At 38.8% G+C, this 18,868-nt stretch overlaps 1 pseudogene; it reads left to right on the top strand.

Annotated features, from left to right (window-relative positions):
• The first annotated feature begins 14,643 nt into the window (after window positions 1-14,643).
• LOC123600756 lies at window positions 14,644-15,876 on the top strand (annotated as a pseudogene).
• The last annotated feature ends 2,992 nt before the right edge of the window (window positions 15,877-18,868 follow it).

Here is an 18,868-nt window from a genome sequence, read left to right as displayed (position 1 = left end):
CCCTTCTGTTTTGTCAATTGTTGCTTCATATATTTTGAGGATCTCTTATGAGCTGTGTAAATGTTTATAACTGTTATATATTCTTGATGTATTAAACCTTTAATTGATGTATATTGTCTTTCTTAGTCTACTCTAACTTATTTGGATTTAAAGGTTAGTTATTTCTGCTTGCTCAAATCCTTTAAACCTCTCTAGTATTTTTTTTTAATGTTTATTTACCTTTGAGAGATAGAGAGAGAGAGAGAGAGAGAGAGCGAGAGTGAGCTGGGGAGGGCAGACAGAGAGGGAAACAAAGAATCCAAAGCAGGCTCCAGGCTTTGAGCTCTCAGCACCGAGCCCATCACAGAGCTCAAACTCATGGACCGCAAGATCATTACCTGAGCCAAAGTTGGATGTTCAACCGACTGGGCCACCCAGGGGCCCCATCCCCTCTCATATTCAGTTATTGTACTTTCAACTCCATAATTTCTTTGGGGCTCATTTTTGTAACATCTTCCTATTTATTGCCATTCTCACTTTGTTCATACATCATTTCCTGTCTTTTTTCATGTCTTCATTTAGCCTTTTGAGCATCTTAAAGAGAATTTTAAGTCTTTTTCTTATCTGGATTTCTTTAGATACAGTATGTGTTGATTTATTTTGTTCTTTTGAATGGGATACACTTTAGTATTTCTTTGTATGCCTTTGTTTTCTTTGTTTAAAATGGATTTATGAATTTTATAATGTAATTATGGAAACAAGATTCTCTCTTTACCCCAGGATTTGAATATTTTGTTGTTGTTATTGTAAGGTATCTCTGTTCTGGGGAGCAGCCTAAGATGAAAGCTTAAGCTCTTCTTATAGTCTTTTCTGAGTCTGTGTCTTTTTCTGGGATGCATAATGCCTTTCTAAATTCCATCAAATATATAGCTTTTTTTTTTTAATTTCAAGTTTTTATTTAAATTCTACTTAGTAACCATATATGGTAAAATTGGCTTCAATTGTAGAATTTAGTGATTCATCACTTACAAATAACATCTGGTGCTTGTCACACAAGTGCCCTCCTTAATACCCATCACCCATTTAGCCTATCTCCCATCCCCCTCCCTCCATCAACCCTTGGTTTGTTCTATATCATTAAGAGTCTTTTATGGTTTGCTTCTCTCTCTCTTTTATTTTTCCCCCTTCCCCTATGTTCATCTGTTTTGTTTCTTAAATTCCACATGTGAATGAAATCATACAGTATTTGTCTTTCTCTGAGTTATTTTGCTTAGCATAATACACTCTAGTTCCATCCACGTTGTTGCATATGGCATGATTTCATTCTTTTTGATGGCTGAGTAATATTCTATAATATAGCTATAGGTATACATATACATATACATATATATAGATCGATCTATCTATCTATCTATCTATCTATTTATCCATTCCCTTTCATCAGTCAGTGGACGTTTGGGCTCTTTCCATAGTTTGGCTATTGTTGATAATGCTGCTATAAACATTGGGGTGTTTGTGCTCTATGAATCAGTTTTGTCTTTGGGTAAATACCTAGTGGTGCAATTGCTGGGCCATAGGGTAGTTGTATTTTAACTTTTTGAGGCCCTTCCCTACTGTTTTCCAGAGTGGCTGCACCATTTTGCATTTCTACCAAGAGCATAAGAGTGTTCTCCTTTCTCTGCTTCCTCACCAACATCTGTTTCCTATGTTGTTAATTTTAGCCATTCTGACAGCTCTGAGGTGGTATCATAGTTTTGATTTGTATTTCCCTGGTGATGAGTGATGTTGAACATCTTTTCATGTGCCTGTTAGCCATCTGGACGTCTTTGGAAAAAATGTCTATTCATGTCTTCTATTCCTTTCTTAATTGGATTATTTATTTTTTGGATGTTGAGTTTGATAACTTCTTTATAGATTTTGGATACTAACTCTTTATCATATATGTCATTTGCAGATATCTTCTCCCATTCCATAGGTTGTCTTTTAGTTCTGTGGATTGTTGTCTTCGCTGTGCAGAAGGTTTTTATCTTGATGAAGTCACAGTAGTTCATGTTTGCTTTTATTTCTCTTGAATCTGGCAATATGTCTAGTAAGAAGTTGCTCTGGCTGAGGTCAGAGAGGTTGTTGCCTGTGTTCTCTTCTAGGATTTTGATGGCTTCCTGTCTCACACAAAAGTCTTTCATCCATTTGGAATTTTTTTGTGTGTATGGTGTAAGAAAGTGGTCTAGTTTCATTCTTCTTCATGTTGCAATCCAGTTTTCCCAACACCATTTGCTGAACAGACTGTCTTTTCTTCCATTGCATATTCTTGCCTCCTTTGTCAAATATTAGCTGGCCATACCTTTGTGGGTCCATTTCTGGGTTTTCTATTCTGTTCCATTGATCTATGACAGTCCCATACTGTCTTAATGATTACAGCTTTGTGATACATCTAGAAGTGTGGAATTTTGATGCCTCCAGCTTAGGTTTTCTTTTTTGGGAATTGCTTTGGCTATTTACTGTCTTTTATGGTTCCATACAAATTTTAGGATTGTTTGTTCTAGCTCTGTGAAATAATCTGGTGGTATTTTAATTGGGATTGCATTAAATGTGTAGATAGCTTTGGGTAGTATAGACATTTTAACAATATTTGTTCTTCTAATCCATGAGCATGGAATGTTTTTCCATTTCTTCATGTCCTCTTCAATTTCTTTCATAAGTGTTCTATATTTTTCAGAGTATAGATCTTTTACCTTTTTGGCTAGTTTTATTCCTAGTATCTCATCGTTTTTGGTGCAGTTGTAAATGGGATTGATTCCTCGATTTCTCTTTTTTTCCCCCCAAGTATTTATTTTTGAGAGAGAAAGAAGGAGAGAGATTGTGAGAAGAGGAGAGGCAGAAAGAGAGGGAGAGCACAGAGCCCGACCTGGGTTTGAATCCAAAAACAGTGAGATCATGACATGAGCTGAAATGAGGAGTCGGATGCTTAACTGACTGAGCCACCCAGGCACACCTTTGATTTCTCTTTCTGCTGGTTCATTATTGGTGTATAGAAATGCAACAGACTTCTGTACATTGATTTATATCCTGTGACTTTGCTGAATTCGTGTATCAATTCTAGTAGTTTTTTGGTAGAGTCTTTTGGGTTTTCTGTATAGAGTATCAGGTCATCTGCAAATAGTGAAATTTTTGTTGCCAATCTGGATGCTTTTTATTTCTTTTTGCTTCATTGCTGAGGGTAGGACTTCCAGGACTATGTTAAATAACACTGATGAGAGTGGACATACATGTCTTGTTTCTGACCATAGAGGAAAACCCTCAGTTTTTCCCCTTTGAAGATTATATCAACTGTGGGTCTTTCATATATGGCCTTTATCATGTTGAGATATATTCCCCCTGTCTCTGCTTTGTTGCGGGGTTGTTTTTTTTTTAAATCAAGAATGGATTCTGCATTTTGTCAAATGCTTTTTGTGCATCTATTGACAGTATCATATGGCTCTTGTTCTTTATTTTATTAGTGTGAGGTATCAAATTGATTGATTTATGAATTTTGAACCAGTCCTGCAGCCCAGGAATAAATCCCACTTGATCGTGTTGAATAATTCTTATAATATACTGGTGAATTCAACTTGCTAATATCTTGTTTAGAATTCTCTTTTTTAGTGGTGTCGTTGTTTGGTTTTGGAACCAAGGTAACACTGGCTTTGTAGAAGGAGTTTGGAAGTTTTCCTTCTATTTCTATTTTTTTGGAAATTTTTGAGAAGGATAGGTATTAACTCTTTAAATGTCTGGTAGAATTCTCTTGGGAAGTCATCTGGCCCTGGAGTTTTGTTTGTTGGGAAATATTTGATTACTGATTCAGTTTCTTTTCTGGTTATGGGTCTGTTCCAATTTTCTATTTCTTCCTGTTTCAGTTTTGGTAGTATGTGAATTTCTAGGAGTTTGTCCATTTCTTCCAGATTTCCCAGTTTGTTGACATATAATTTTTCATAGTATTCTCTTATAATTGTTTGTATTTCTGTGGTGTTGGTTGTGACCTCCCCTCTTTCATTCATGATTTTGTCTATTTGGGTCCTTTCTCTTTTCTTTTTGAGAAGTATGGCTAGGGGTTTATCAATTTTGTTTATTCCTTCAAAGAACCAACTTTTAGTTTCATTTTTGTTTGTTTGCTCTAATTTATTTATTATTTATTTATTTCTGCTCTAATCTTTATTATTTCCCTTCTTATTCTGGTTTTAGGCTTTGTTTGCTGTTCTTTTTCTAGCTCCTTTAGTTGTAAGGTTAGGTTTTGTATTTGAGACCTTTCTTACTTCTTGAGGTAGGCTTCACACCAGGCTATATACTTTCTTTTTATGACCACCTTTGCTGCATCTCGAAGGTTTTGGACTGTCGTGTTTTCATTTTCATTTGCTTCCATGTATTCTTTTTTATTCTTTAATTCCCTGGCTAACCCATTCATTCTTTAGTAGAATTTTCTTTAAGCCCCATATAGCTTTGGTATTTCCAATTTTTTTCTTGTGCCTGACTTCAAGTTTCATAGAGTTGTGGTCTGAAAATATGCATGGTATGATCTCAGTCTTTTTTGAATTGTTCAGGTCTGATTTGTGATCCTGTATGTGATCTATTCTGGAGAATGTTCCAGAATGCACTTAAAAAGAATGTGTATTCTGCTGCTTTAAGAAGAAATGTTCTGAATATATCCATTAAGTCCATCTGGTCCAGTGTGCCATTCAAAGCCGCTGTTTCCTTGTTGACTTTCAGCTTCTCCCCCTGACTAAGGGAGCTGTGTTGCTCAGAGAAGTCTGTCTATGCTGATTGATGGGGGGAAATGGCATCACCCTGGTCTCTCCTCCCCAGAGAGGGGAGTTTGTGCCTGCTGCTGTTCAGGAAGCCCTCACAGAAGCCCTCTTCCCTCACAGAAGAGCAAACAATCTTCCCTCTTGCTTTCCAGGCTTCCATCAGAACCCTGCCTTCATCCTGTCTGTGTCCCAGACATCTCTACCTGGCAGCACAGTGATCCTGTGCTTTATTTCAGGCTCACAGTTGGGTTTCAAAATTCCAAATTTTAGGGACTCAGCATGGCATGGGCCCACACTGATCCTCTGTGGGAGGATCTTGCCATTTTGTGGCTGGTGCCAGTTTGCCCCAGAAAAGCAGTTGTACGACTATGTAGGGGTTTGGAGTTTGTGGTAAAGCACAGCCAAAAGCTGGCTTCAGGTTACATGCCTTCAGCAGGTGCCTCTACTGCTTTGCTAGTTATTGGGCTAGTAAATGGTGCCCACTGTCTCTTGTCCCCTGAGGGGCAATGCCAGCTTTTCTAAATGTACTCCAAGAAGGGAAACTGTCTCCCTCAGTGTGATCCAAGGGATCTTTAAACCATGCTGCCTTCCCAGGCCTCAGCCCTCCTTCTCCACAGGAGCATTGCTAAGCCCACCTGGCCCAACCCCAGCAATGGTGGGAACTTTTAAAACTTTAGACGTTAAGCTCCACTGCTTTTAAAAATTTGTGATAATCAGCCTCTTTCTTTTTCCCAGTCATTGGTTTTGGGGAAGTATTTTTCTTGTGTCATACCCTGAACACTGTTTTCTCTTTCTCCTCTCTCTGTGCACAGGGCTCCCTCCATTCTACAGCACCTGCAGATCTTTTCTCCACCAAATCAACTCTTTGCACCTCCTACTTTCCATGATGTGGTTATTTTTCTCCTTCTTCATATACAGTTTGTTTTCTCAGTCCTCAGATAAATTTCTTGGGTGTTGAAAATGGTTTGGTATTTACCTAGCTGTGTTTGAGAGACGAGTCAAGCATAGGGTTCCCCTACTCTTAATTCTGTGCAGTTTTTTTAATGTTGTAAAAATAGATACGCTTCTTTAAATCTTCAGGACACTGCGATAGCTCATGTGGATTGGAACAATGCCAGCGAGCCTCTGGCAGCAATCAGAAATAGTAGTCTTCATTCAGAACTGAGAATCTTGATATTTGGAGAATAAAGTCTTTATTACCCACTCTGGCTTCAGCCATGCAGAAATATGGGTTGCCCCAGGGATGGGTAGCCGAAACTCTACTGAGATCTGATATCAAACGGTAATAACTGTAGTTTACCAAACAAGCATTCCCCAGGAAGCTGCACACTTTCAACAGTCACTTCAGACAACTTCTGGCAGTGCAATTATTGTTTAGGTAGAGAGAGATTCAGTATGCTACTCCCTTTTACCTCACACTCTCTTGTTTTTATTCATTGTTTTCCTCTCTCTTCTGTATACTGGGTAATCTTATTTGACCTGTCTTCAAGTTCAGTGATTTTTTTAAATTTATCTATTTATTCTTGAGAGAGAGAGAGCACATTATCAGGGGGCAGAGAGAGAGAGGGAAAGAATCCCAAGCAGGCTGCACACTGTCAGTGCAGGGTGCAGTGCAGGGCTCAAACCCAGAAACTGAGAGATCATGACCTGAACTGAAATCAAGAGTTGGATGCTTAACTGACTGAGCCACCCAGTCACCCCTTAGTGATTCTTTTTTATGCCAGTTCAAATCTGCTAGTGAATTTTATATTGCAGTTCTTTTATTTTTCAATTCCAGAGTTGCTATTGGTTCTTTTTTTATACTTTTACTCTTTTTATTGATATTCTTTCTTTGGTAAGGTATCATTAGTGTGTGTGTGTGTGTGTGTGTGTGTGTGTGTGTTCCTTTTAGCATTTTAGACATGGTTGCCTGTAATTCTTTGAAAATATTTACTATCATATCTGGCTTAAAGTCTTATTAATTGGGATACCTGGGTGGCTCAGTCGGTTGAGCATACAACTTTGGCCCATGTCATGATCTTGTGGTTCGTGGATTTGAGCCCTGTTTTGGGCTCTGTGCTGAAAGCTAAGAGCCTGGAGTCTGCTTTGGATTTGGTGTCTCCCTCTGTCTCGGCCACTCCCCCACTCATTCTCTCTCTCTGTCTCTCTCTCTCTCTCTGTGTGCCTCTCTGTCTCTGTCTCTCTTTCTCTCTCTCAAAAATAAATAAATATTTCTTAAAAATTCTTATTAACTAAGTCCAGTTATGGGCTTGCAGACTGCTTTTCTTCTGTGTAAGAACCATATGTTCATGTTTCTTTGCATTTTTTGTATTTTTAGGGTGTGAAATTGGAAATTTAAAATCTTGTAGTATGGGAACTCTGGAAATTAGATTCCCCCTCATCCCATTCCCAGCGTTTGTTGTTGTTTGTGCTGTTTGTGTAGTGACTTTCACAGTGTCATGTATTTATTTTCTTGTGTGGCCTCTTACATCTCTGCTTGGTTAGTTTGCAGGTCAGCTAATTGTTAGACCAGTATTTCCTTAGATATCTGGAACCAAAAGTCTCTCAGCCTTTTCTGAGGGACTTGTGTGGGTGTCAGGGCACACCTTCAATATTCTGGCAGGCAGTTTACAATTCTGCCTTAACTTTCACATCTGGCCTGTTCAGAGACTCAAGGACCGTGGGACATGAGAAATTAGGGCCTACTTAGGTCTTTCTTGGTATTATACACAGTACTGTACATGTGTGTGGCATTCTAGAGTTCTGAGTCTATGTTTAGATCATTAATGCTGTCTGTGAACATCTTGAATTCCCCCGGTTTTCCTTTATGCTAAGGGTTTTGATGGAAAAAGTGGACAATATGCAAGAACAGATGGATAATATAAGCAGAGAGTTGGAACTTCTAAGAAAGTTTCAAACAGAAATGCTAGAACTAAAGGTATTGTAACAGAAATGAAAAAAGGTTTCAATGGGCTTATCAGCATATTGGAAGGGCTGAGCAAAGAAGCAATGAGATTTGAAGATGTGTTAACAGAAATTTTCCAAACTGAAGAGAAAATTTATGTAAAAAACATAATATGTAAGAATTGTGGGGAAATTACAAAAGGAGTAACATATGCACAGTGAGAACAGCAGAAAGATAAGAAAGAACAAAATGAGGAGAAAAAATATTTCAGGTAATAATGGCTTAGAATTTTCCGAAAGTAAGGTCAGATACCAAACCACAGATCCAATAATCTCAGGGAACTCCAAGCAGGAAAAATACCAAAAGTTCTACCCTTAGGCATTTCACATTCACAGTGCACAGAATAAAAGACAAAAAATCTTATGTGGTGCCATAGAGAAAAAAACCACCTTTACTATAGAGCTTTAAGGGTAAAAATTACATCAGATTTCTGTTCAGAATTATGTAAGCAAGAAGAGAAAGGAGTAAAATATTTAAAGTGTTGAAAGAAAAAAACAACCAAACTAGAATTCTGTATCCAGTGAAATTATCCTTAAATAGTAAGGTGAAGTAAAGACTTTATCAGACAAAAATTGAGCGAGTTGTTTCTGGCAGACCTACCTTGCAAGATATGTTGAAAGAAGTTCTTTAGAAAGAAGGAAAATGATATAAGTTAGAAATTTGAGTCTATATAAAGAAAGGGTCTTTGAGAAATTAATGAAGGTGAAATAAAATCTTTTTCTCCCCAAAATAAAATCTTCTACTTGTCTATCTTAGACCTGGTCTAACAGATAAGTTTGTTCAAAGTAATAATAGCAGCAGTATATATTAGGTGATTATAGTTTATGCATAAGTGAAATGAATGACAGAAATGTTATAAGAGATGAAAGGGGAAAATTGGGAATACTCCATTATGAGGTATGTGCACCAACCATGAAGCAGTAGATCGTTACTTATAAGTGGACTTGAATTGGTTGCAAACTCTTAAACAACTACTGAAAGGTTTTTTTAGAAGATGTGGCATGTTAACAGGAGATAAAAAATGGAATCATATAAAATGCTCAATTAAAACCAGGGAAGGCAGAAAAAGATTAGAAGACTAAGAAACGAAGAATAAGGGCAATGAATAGAATAACAAATATGGTATGTATTAATCCAACTATATTAAAAAACACTTTAAATGAGAATGATCAAAATTCACCAATTAAAAGACAGATACTATCAGAGTGGATTAAAAAAAAACAGACCCAACCACATATTGTCTGTAAGAAACCTGTTGTAAACACAGAGACACATATATAATAGAAGTAACATGTTGGAAAAAGATATACCAAGCTAACACTGATCAAAAAGAAGCTGAAGGGGATACCTGGCTAGCTCAGTCAGGAGAGCATGTGACTCTTGATGTTGATGTGGGTTCGAGCCCCACATGAGGTGTAGAGACTACTTAAATAAATAAAAAAGACTTTAAAAAAAATAACAGAAGGAAGCTGAAGTCATTATATTGAATTCAGACAAAGCAGATTTCAGAGCAAAGATAATTCCAGTGATAAATAAGGGCATTATATAATAAGCTTATTCTTCAAGAAGACAGAACAAATCTGAATGTATGTGCTCCTGACAGTATAGTATCAAAACTCATGAAGCAAAAACTCATAGAATTTAAAGGAGAAATAGAAATATCTATTATTGTTAGACACTTCAATATGTTTCACTATTAGTAATTCACAGAGGGAGCCAGGAGAGAATCAGTAATGACATAGTTGAACTGAAAAGCACCATCAGTAAGTTGAATCTAATTGGCATTTATAGAATACTTCATCCAACAAAGGCTACATATATATATTCTTCTCAAACTCACATGGAACATTCACCAAGATAGATCATATCTTCAGACTTAAAACACATCTTAACAAATTTAAAAGAATATAAGTCATACAAAGTATGTTCTCCGACCACAACAGAATTAAGAATTAAGCTAGAAATCAACAACAGAAAGAAACTGGAAAATTCCAAATTATTTGGAGATTAAGCAATGCACTTTTGAATAACATATGGGTCAAAGTAGAAGTCTTGAGAAAGTTAGAAATTTTAATCTAATGAAAATACAATTTATCAGATTTGATGCAGCAAAAGCAGTGATTGGAGGGATGTTTATAGCACTGAATGTATATATATATATATATATATATATATATATATATATACACACATATATATGTATATTTATATTAGAAGAGAAGAAAAATCTAAAATCAAGAATCTCAGCTTCTATCCTAGGAAACTGGAAAGAAATAAGAGCAAATTAAGTCAGAAGTTAAGAAAAATAATAATAAAAATTAGAGCAGACATCAATGAAATTGAACAGGAAAACAATAGAGAAAATCAACAAAGCCACAAGCTGATTATTTGGAAAGATGAATAAAATTGATAAGCCTCTAGCCAGGCAATCAATAAAAAAGAAAATACAAATTACTAATATCAGAAATCAAAAAATGGCCATCACTAGTGATCCTATGGGCATTAAAAGGGTAATGAAGGATAGGTTACGTTTCTATACACCAGTAATGAAGCAGCAGAAAGAGAAATCAAGGAATTGATCGCATTTACAATTGCACCAAAAATCTAAGATACCTAGAAATAAATCTAACCAAAGAGATAAAAGAACTATACCCTGAAAACTATAGAAAGCTTATGAAAGAAATTGAAGAAGACACAAAAAATGGAAAAAGATTCCATGGTGATGGATTGGAAGAACAAATATTGTTAAAATGTCAATACTACTCAAAGCAATGTACATATTCAATGCAATTCCTATCAAAATGACACCAGCATTCTTCACAAAGCTAGAACAAATAATCCTAAAATGTGTATGGGACCAGAAGAGACCCTGAATAGCCAAAGCAATCCTGAAAAAAAAAAAAAAAAAAAAAAAAAAAACAAACAACTAAACCTGGAGGCATCACAATTCCAGACTTCTAGCTGTATTACAAAGCTGTAATCATCCAGACAGTATGGGACTTGCATAAGAACAGACACATAGATCAATGGAACAGAATAGAAAACCCAGAAATTGACCCCCACAAAGTTATGGCCAACTAATCTTTGGCAAAGGAGGCAAGAATATGCAATGGAATAAAGAGTCTCTTCAGCAAATGGTGTTGGGTAAAGTGGATTGCGACATGAAGAAGAATGAAACTGGACCACTTTCTTACACCATACACAAAACAAAATTCCAAATGGATGAAAGACTTAAATGTGAAACAGGAAGCCATCAAAATCCTAGAGGAGAATACAGGCAACAACCTCTTTGACCTCAGCCGCAGCAAGCTTCTTACTTGACATGTCTCCAGAGGCAAGGGAAACAAAAGCAAACATAACTATTGGGACCTCATCAAGATAAAGACTTCTGCACAGCAAAGGAAACAGTCAGCAAAACTAAAAGGCAATCTATGGAATGGGAGAAAATATTTGCAAATGATATATCAGATAAAGGGTTAGTACCCAAAATCTATAAAAAAGTTATCAAACTAGTACCCAAAAAACAATTCAGTGAAGAAATGGTCAAAAGACATGAATAGACACCTTTCTAAGGAAGACATCCTTGGGGCACTTGTGGCTCAGTTGGTTAAGTGTCTGACTTCAGCTCAGGTCATGAACTTGAGGTTCGTGAGTTCAAGCCCTGCATCAAGCTCTGTGCTGACAGCTCTGAGCCTGGAGCCTGTTCTGGATTCTGTGTCTCTCTCTCTCTCTGCCCTTCCTCCCCTCTCTATCTCTCTCTCAAAAATAAATAAACATTAAGAAAAAGAAGAAGACATCTAGATGGCTAACAGACACATGAAAAGATGCTCAATGTCACTTATCATCAGGGAAATACAAATCAAAACCCAATAAGATGCCACTTTACACCTGTCAAAAAGGCTAAAATTAACAACTCAGGCAACAACAGATGTTGGGGAGGATGCAGGGAAAGGGGACCCTTTTGCACTGCTGGTGAGAATGCAAACTGGTACAGCCACTCTGGAAAACAGTATGGAGGTTCTTCAAAAAAGTAAAAATAGAACTCCCTATGACCCAGCATTTGCACTACCAGGTATTTTTCCAAAGGATACAGGAGTGCTGATTCAAACGGGACATGCACTCAGATGTCGATAGCAGATGTCAACAATAGCCAAAGTATGGAAAGAGCCCAAATGTGCATCAACTGATGAATGGATAAAGATGTGGTGTGTGTATATGTATGTATACACACACAATGGAATATTACTCAGCAATCAAAAAGAATGAAATTTTGCTTTTTGCAACAACATGGATGGAACTAGAGTGTATTATGCTAAGCAGAGTAAGTCAGAAAGACAAATATATGATTTCACTCATACGTGGAAATTAAGAAACAAAATAGATGAACATAGGAGAAGGGAAGGAAAAATAAGATAAACACAGAGAGGGAGACAGCCCATAAGAGACTCTTAAATACAGAGAAAAAAACTGAGGGTTGCTGGAGGAGTGCTGGGTGGGGGGATGGGCTAAATGGGTGATGGGCATTAAGGAGGGCGCTTGCAGGGATGAGCACTGGGTGTTATATGTAAGTGATGAATCACTAAATTCTGTTCCTGAAACCAATACTACAGTATATGTTAACTAACTTGGATTTAAATTAAAAAAAAAGAAGTTTGGGAGGTCTTATTAATTACCATCATAAAAGGTACAGGACTAAAAATTTGAAACCTTGAATTATAGTCCCAGCTCTGCCACTTATTGGCTTTATAAACTTGGGCAGTTTACTTTCACATTATCATCTCAGTATTGTCATCAGATGAGAGGTTGGAAAGGACCCTGTGAATGCTGACATTGTAAGAATTCTAAAGATTCTCTGGGGCGCCTGGGTGGCGCAGTCGGTTAAGCGTCCGACTTCAGCCAGGTCACCATCTCGCGGTCCGTGAGTTCGAGCCCCGCGTCGGGCTCTGGGCTGATGGCTCAGAGCCCGGAGCCTGTTTCCGATTCTGTGTCTCCCTCTCTCTCTGCCCCTCCCCCGTTCATTCTCTGTCTCTCTCTGTCCCAAAAATAAATAAACGTTGAAAAAAAAAATAAAATAAAAAGATTCTCATATGGCATTTCTCAGCCAAAAATGACAGTTGTGGCCTTTGCAGAAGGAATGACCTCTGAACCCCCATGTCTCCCCTCATTTTCTACCCCATCTGCTTCTTCTGACTCACATTGGTCCCCTTTTCTCTCTTCCTCAGGCCCTCCTCTTCTGCCCGATTTTCCCTGTTCAGTTATTTCTGACAGAAGACAAAGGGCCTGTAATTGTCCAAGTAAATCAAAGGAGTTAGCTGATCACTGGGTTGTTAGAAGAAACAGCAGAATTTCTCCAGGTATGACTTATCTGAATCCATCTGAGTAGGTAATCTCTCTGCTAATCTCCTGTTCTTGCCATTTCCGATAAAATTTATTATTTATTCATTTTGAGAGAGATGTGGGGAGGGGCAGAGATAAAAGGGAGAGAAAGAATCCCAAGAAGGTTTCATGTTCAGCACGTGGAGCCTGATGCTAGACTCAGTCTCACAACCATGAAATCAAGAAGCCGAAATCAGGAGTCAGATACTCAACTGACTGAGCCACCCAGGCATCCCACCATTTTCCATCTTGCATTTGATTCATGGTTACCTCTAGTCTGAAGCTTCCCATACTCAATTTTGGGGACACTATCCTTGAAATGTCCTGAGCCCCACTTCTATGCGCCTTCCCACAGAAACCTACCCAGTCTGATTGTTGGTTGCCTCATCCTTTTTCCTCTGGGTCCACAAATGGCTGAGGGTTTAAGAGCATGAGCTAAGGAACTCGAAAGCCTGCGTGTGAATCACAGCTTTGCTACTTTCTAGCTTTCTGACCTTGAATAAGTTCCATATCCTCTTTGATCCTTAATTTCCTCATCTAGATGCAGGTGCCGGATAAACTGCTTATTGTATCTTCACTTAGGTGCAGGCTTGGGAATACAGAGTTCCTAGACTGCCTTGAGGGTTGTCCACCTAGTTAACCCTGTTTGTTTTTTTACTTCCAGGTTGGTGACTATGGTATTGGAGGATTCTTTGAACCTCATTTGAATTATTTTTTGCTAAGGGCAAAATGTTACTCCTCTGAGCTGTGTTTCGAGTGGCTGGAGAAGGTCAGAGCTCATATGGAAGGTTTGTCTTCTTCTCATGGGGCCTCTAAATTATTAAAGATAAATCTTTAGGGACTGTTTTAAAATAACACCCCAGAAGAGAAAAAAAGCCTTTACCCCCTTCTCCTAACGTGATGATGTTTCCTTCAGCACCTGGAATTGAGATGACTTCTTGGGATGGAAAGTGATAGAGAATTGCCCTTGGTTCCTGAGACAGGGGTTAGGGGTCGCATGTCATCTGGGGCAGGTTCCCCTCGGTGCGCCCTCATGGAGGAGGCCAGGTGCGCATGGCTGCAGCCCTAGATGCTCTCACCTCCTCCTGTATGGCAAGGAAGGCACTGGCTGCGGGAGCTCAAGAGGGGGTGGCCTGTGCAGCCTGTGTGGGCATGTGAGTGGAGGTGATCAGGGCCAGATATTGGAGGGGAAGCCACATGGCCAGCCTCCAACTGGGGCTCGAGCTACTCTGCCTGGGTTTAAAACTTTAAATGAGAGTAAAGAGTAATATTTATAAGAAAATGGGAGTGAATAGTCATCTCTAAAACCTCTTTCAGCCTTTTTTCATAAGAGAGACCATATTAAACTTACATATTTGAAGACTGCATAATCCTGCCTCCAGCGCCAGTCATTTCTCTGTTTTGTGATCATTGTGACTCATAAGAACTTTTTCAGTAACGAATGAAGTGATCCAGGGGCATGGAAAATACAACTTTTACACTGTTCTGGGATTGGCTATGAGCTCCAGCATTTTCATTGGCAAGAGTTTCATTTTGAAAAAACAAACAAAAAAACCCAACAACAACAAAAAAACAAAGTCTTCTGCAAGTTGCCAGGAAAGGCTCCAAGAGAGCAGGTCAAGGTGGCCATGCATATCTTAAAGAATCATTGTGGTGGGCTGGATTGCTATCAATGGGAGCAGGTGAGGTGGCCAACTTTGCTGCATATGCCTTTGCACCAGCCACCCTTGTGACTTCATTAGGAGCTCTCAGCATCCCAGTAAGTGCATCCTTTCTTCATACACCCACTCTAAATGAAAGACATAATTTTCATGGGAAAATTGGTTGTTTGCTAAGTATTCTAGAATCTATAGTTATGGTCATTCATGCTCTAGAGAAGAGGAGATCAAGACTTCAAACGAAATGTCTCATAAGGTGGGAGATCCAGGTTTTGTAGTCTTTGCAACCCTTGTGGTCATTGTGTCATTGATATTAATCTTTGAGGTGGGACCTTGCCATAGACAGAAAAACATTCTTGTGTACATAGAAATCTGCTCTGTAATCAGAGTGTTTTTGTTGTCCTGTGTTAAGGGCCTGAGCCTTGATATCAAAGAGATGTTTGCTGGAAAGCCTGTGTTGTGACATCTGGCCAGGATTCTGCTGCTGAGCCTTATAGTCTATGAGAGCACACAGATTAATTACCTGGGCAGGGCCCTGGGTATATTCAATACTTTCATTCTCACTTCAGTATATTACATATTTTTTACAACCTCAGTTTGAACTGGTTCAGCTATTCTTTTTTTTTTTTTTTTTTTTTTGAGAGAGAAAGAGAGAGAGAGAGTACACACACACACTCATGAGTGGGGGAGGGGCAGAGATAGAGAGAAACACAGAACCTGAAGCAGGCTTCAGGCTCTGAGCTGTCAGCACAGAACCTGACATGGGGCTCAAACCTACAAACCACAAAATCATGACCTGAGCCAAAGTCAGACGTTTAACCAACTGAGCCACCCCGGTGCCCCATGTTTAGCTGGTCTTTTTAAGAAGTGGCAAGATATGCCTATTGATGATGTCGATGGTACTTTGATGGTACTTTTACAATCATTGTGGGAATATTCTTGTTGCATGCCTCTAAAGATAAATCAGCTTTATTCTAGGTAGTCTCCCTTTGTCTTTTTGAAAGACAAAAAAGCAGTGAATGGCAATCTCTCTAACATGTATGACGTTCTTAATAATAATGAAGGAAGCTTAATCTGTGGAATTGAAGAACACAGTGATGAAAATATCTCCTGAAGAAATGGAAATCTCACAGCTTTTTAAAAATTAGTGCAATTAAAAGATGAATCTATAATTGGATTATAAAGTGAATTTGAGTATCAGAATGTGACTGAAAAAGCATTGTTCTCAACAAATGTTCTCTAGAGGCAATCTTTTTTAAAGTTTCACTGAAATTGACCAAGAAATTATTTTTCTTATATTTACATGTTGGTAGTTCACTAAAATGACCTCATTACATGGCCAATTTCTATTGGCCTTGTATTAATATAGAGGTGTTTTAAATTTTCCTTTTGCCAAATCTAAGTGCATTGACAGTTTTAAGTCCATAAAAATGTTTTATTTTTTCATTGGTGATGACAATCTGAAATGTACATTTGTCATCCCCACTCCATCAATCCCTGACCATTTGGAGGGTTTTTGATTTAAAAAAGAAGAGAATTTTCCTAATCATTATACTGTGATTTACCTTACCTATACAAATGATTTTAATTTTGAAATGTTAGCTTAAGAGAATCCTGTTATTAAATGAAGAATAACTCATTTACAAAAGTAAAAATGGTGGAGAGTTGCCCAGTGGAAATCTTTCTCATGCTATGACTTACCACCACACATTTGATGTTTTCCTATTCCTTGATGGCACCTTGCTAAACCAGTGCATCCTGAGTCTCTCAGGCAGTAGCCTGATGGATTTCATTCTTCACTTACTCTAATTCCTTGATACCTGGAACCTTGATTACCATTTTACATCAGCTCTTCTACTTTTCAGTATATTTTCATGAGTTACATTGTCACTTGTATATTCTGACAACTCTGGGAAATAAAGTCAAAAGATTAGTTCCTTAAATTTAGCTCATGTTATAATAAAAAGAAAAATTGAAACCATTAAAAAAAAAAAGAAAGTAATAGAGAACCACACAGAATCCTTTGCTCCCACCTGTGGCCCCTCTTGTGCTAGGTTCTTCTGCCTCTCTGCAGTTGAGAGGCACTCACTTCTCTGTTGACATGAAGAGCACTGGAGTCTATTACTGTTAGCTCCAATACTTTAGCCCAGTGCAGTTCACTGGTGTGGCTGAGCCAAAAAGAAAGAAAAGATACACATTTTGTCCTTTGGGACAAAATTAGGAAACTAGACAACAAATGTTCTTTAGCAGATTGCATGTGCTGGTTATTGTCCTGGGAATTAGGGCTAGGAAAGCAGAGAAGACAGTACCAGTTCTCATAGAGAGACCATAGTGGTTTTTTTTTTTGTTTTTTTTTTTTTGAGAGACATGCATATGAACAGCTACTTTCTAAATAATTGGAAAAGCATTAAAGGACGTATGTGTGCAGTGGTCCTGAGTCCCAGTGAATAGGCATCCAACCTGAACATTCAGAGAAGTCTTCCCAGGGGCGCCTGGGTGGCGCAGTCGGTTAAGCGTCCGACTTCAGCCAGGTCAGGATCTCGCGGTCCGTGAGTTCCAGCCCCGCGTCAGGCTCTGGGCTGATGGCTCAGAGCCTGGAGCCTGTTTCCGATTCTGTGTCTCCCTCTCTCTCTGCCCCTCCCCCGTTCATGCTCTGTCTCTCTCTGTCCCAAAAATAAATAAACGTTGAAAAAAAAAATTAAAAAAAAAAAAAAAAAGAGAAGTCTTCCTGGAAGAGCTAGCTCTAAGCTAAGACTGTTTCTTTAAACCTGTACCTTCATGAGACGATGTCCCTGTAATATAGTCTGAGGGCAACTCTCTCTGTAGTCAGAATGGACCCACTGGTTACGGGAATAGGGGAAACCACATTCTTGGTGCTGCCAGGAACAGCTTTCACAGAGGAAAACACATAGACGTTGAAAGCAAAAGCCAGCCTTGTCCTATGGATAAGCTCCCTTTTTGATTCTGATAGGGAATCTTAAAATAATTATGTTGTAAGATGGCGGACAGGACTGAGAGGGTAATTCCAGTCCCCACCCCAAGACTCCCTTCAAGGTTCTTCCTACCCCGCTTGCCACATGCACCAAATTACTACTAATGCGGAAGTAACTACTATAAATTGTCCCCCATGCTTGCGCTCAGAACTCAGACATCTGGAGAGCCATCTCCTCTGAGCCCACCAGGGTGAAATAAACCTCCTGCCTTCCAAGATATCCGAGTACCTCTTGGTTCTTCCGCTGGGTGATCCAGACCAGGTTCCATAACAATTCTAACTGAACTTTTCCTGACTTGACCAGCCCTAGGATAAAATGTTTTCTCAGGGTGGCATATACTCCTTTTTAGTCGTCTTTTTTGATCCATTTCCTGCTTTGAGTTTTCTGTCTCCATCATGGACAAATGTATGAATTGGTGGTTTGTTCTGTGAATGTAACACTTAGTTCCTCTATTGGCCCTTCTTGCCTAGGTTCTCTTCTCAACTGCGTCTCTGATCATCTCCATCCTGAAGGGGTGAGGTGACCTCCATTTGGCTGTGATGAGCTTCTCTTTCTTACATCACATCCTTAACTATAATGGATGGGAAAGCAACTGTTTTTGTGCTTAACTAGTTAAGTCTAAGACCTGCATATTCACTTTGACATAAATTTCACAGGGATTTGACACTGAGCCTTTGGAGACTGATGAGACAGGGAATCAAGTAGCCACATTCATGAGTTATATAAGTATGATCAATACTGGATTGCCCTGTAGGCACACCAAGGAATTTATATTTTTAAAAACACACTAGAAGATTCTAATGATTAACCTGGTATTGTTATGCCCAGAATTCATGATCCCCAAAGACCACCAGGGAGCCGAGTCCGATGCAAAAGCAAAGAGCCTTTATTCGAGCTAGCTTGAGCTCAATCCCCTATCTGCACCAACGCAGCGGTGAGATACCGGAGAGAGAGAGCGAGTTTCAAAAGCGCAAAGGTTTTATAGGGGTCTAGGGGCAGTTGGTGAGGTAATGGCTGTGGCCTCAGCCGATTGGCTGGGGAAGGGTCATGGCCTCGGCTGATTGGCTGGGGAAGGGTCAGAGTCCCGTTAGGCAAGTTGCCGGGTGTGTTTTTTTTTAATTAAAAAAAAATTTTTTTTTA

The sequence above is a fragment of the Leopardus geoffroyi genome, chromosome A1 (genome assembly GCF_018350155.1).
Source record: "Leopardus geoffroyi isolate Oge1 chromosome A1, O.geoffroyi_Oge1_pat1.0, whole genome shotgun sequence".
In the NCBI taxonomy this organism is placed as follows: domain Eukaryota; kingdom Metazoa; phylum Chordata; class Mammalia; order Carnivora; family Felidae; genus Leopardus; species Leopardus geoffroyi.
This window is presented reverse-complemented; position numbering and strand designations above follow the sequence as displayed.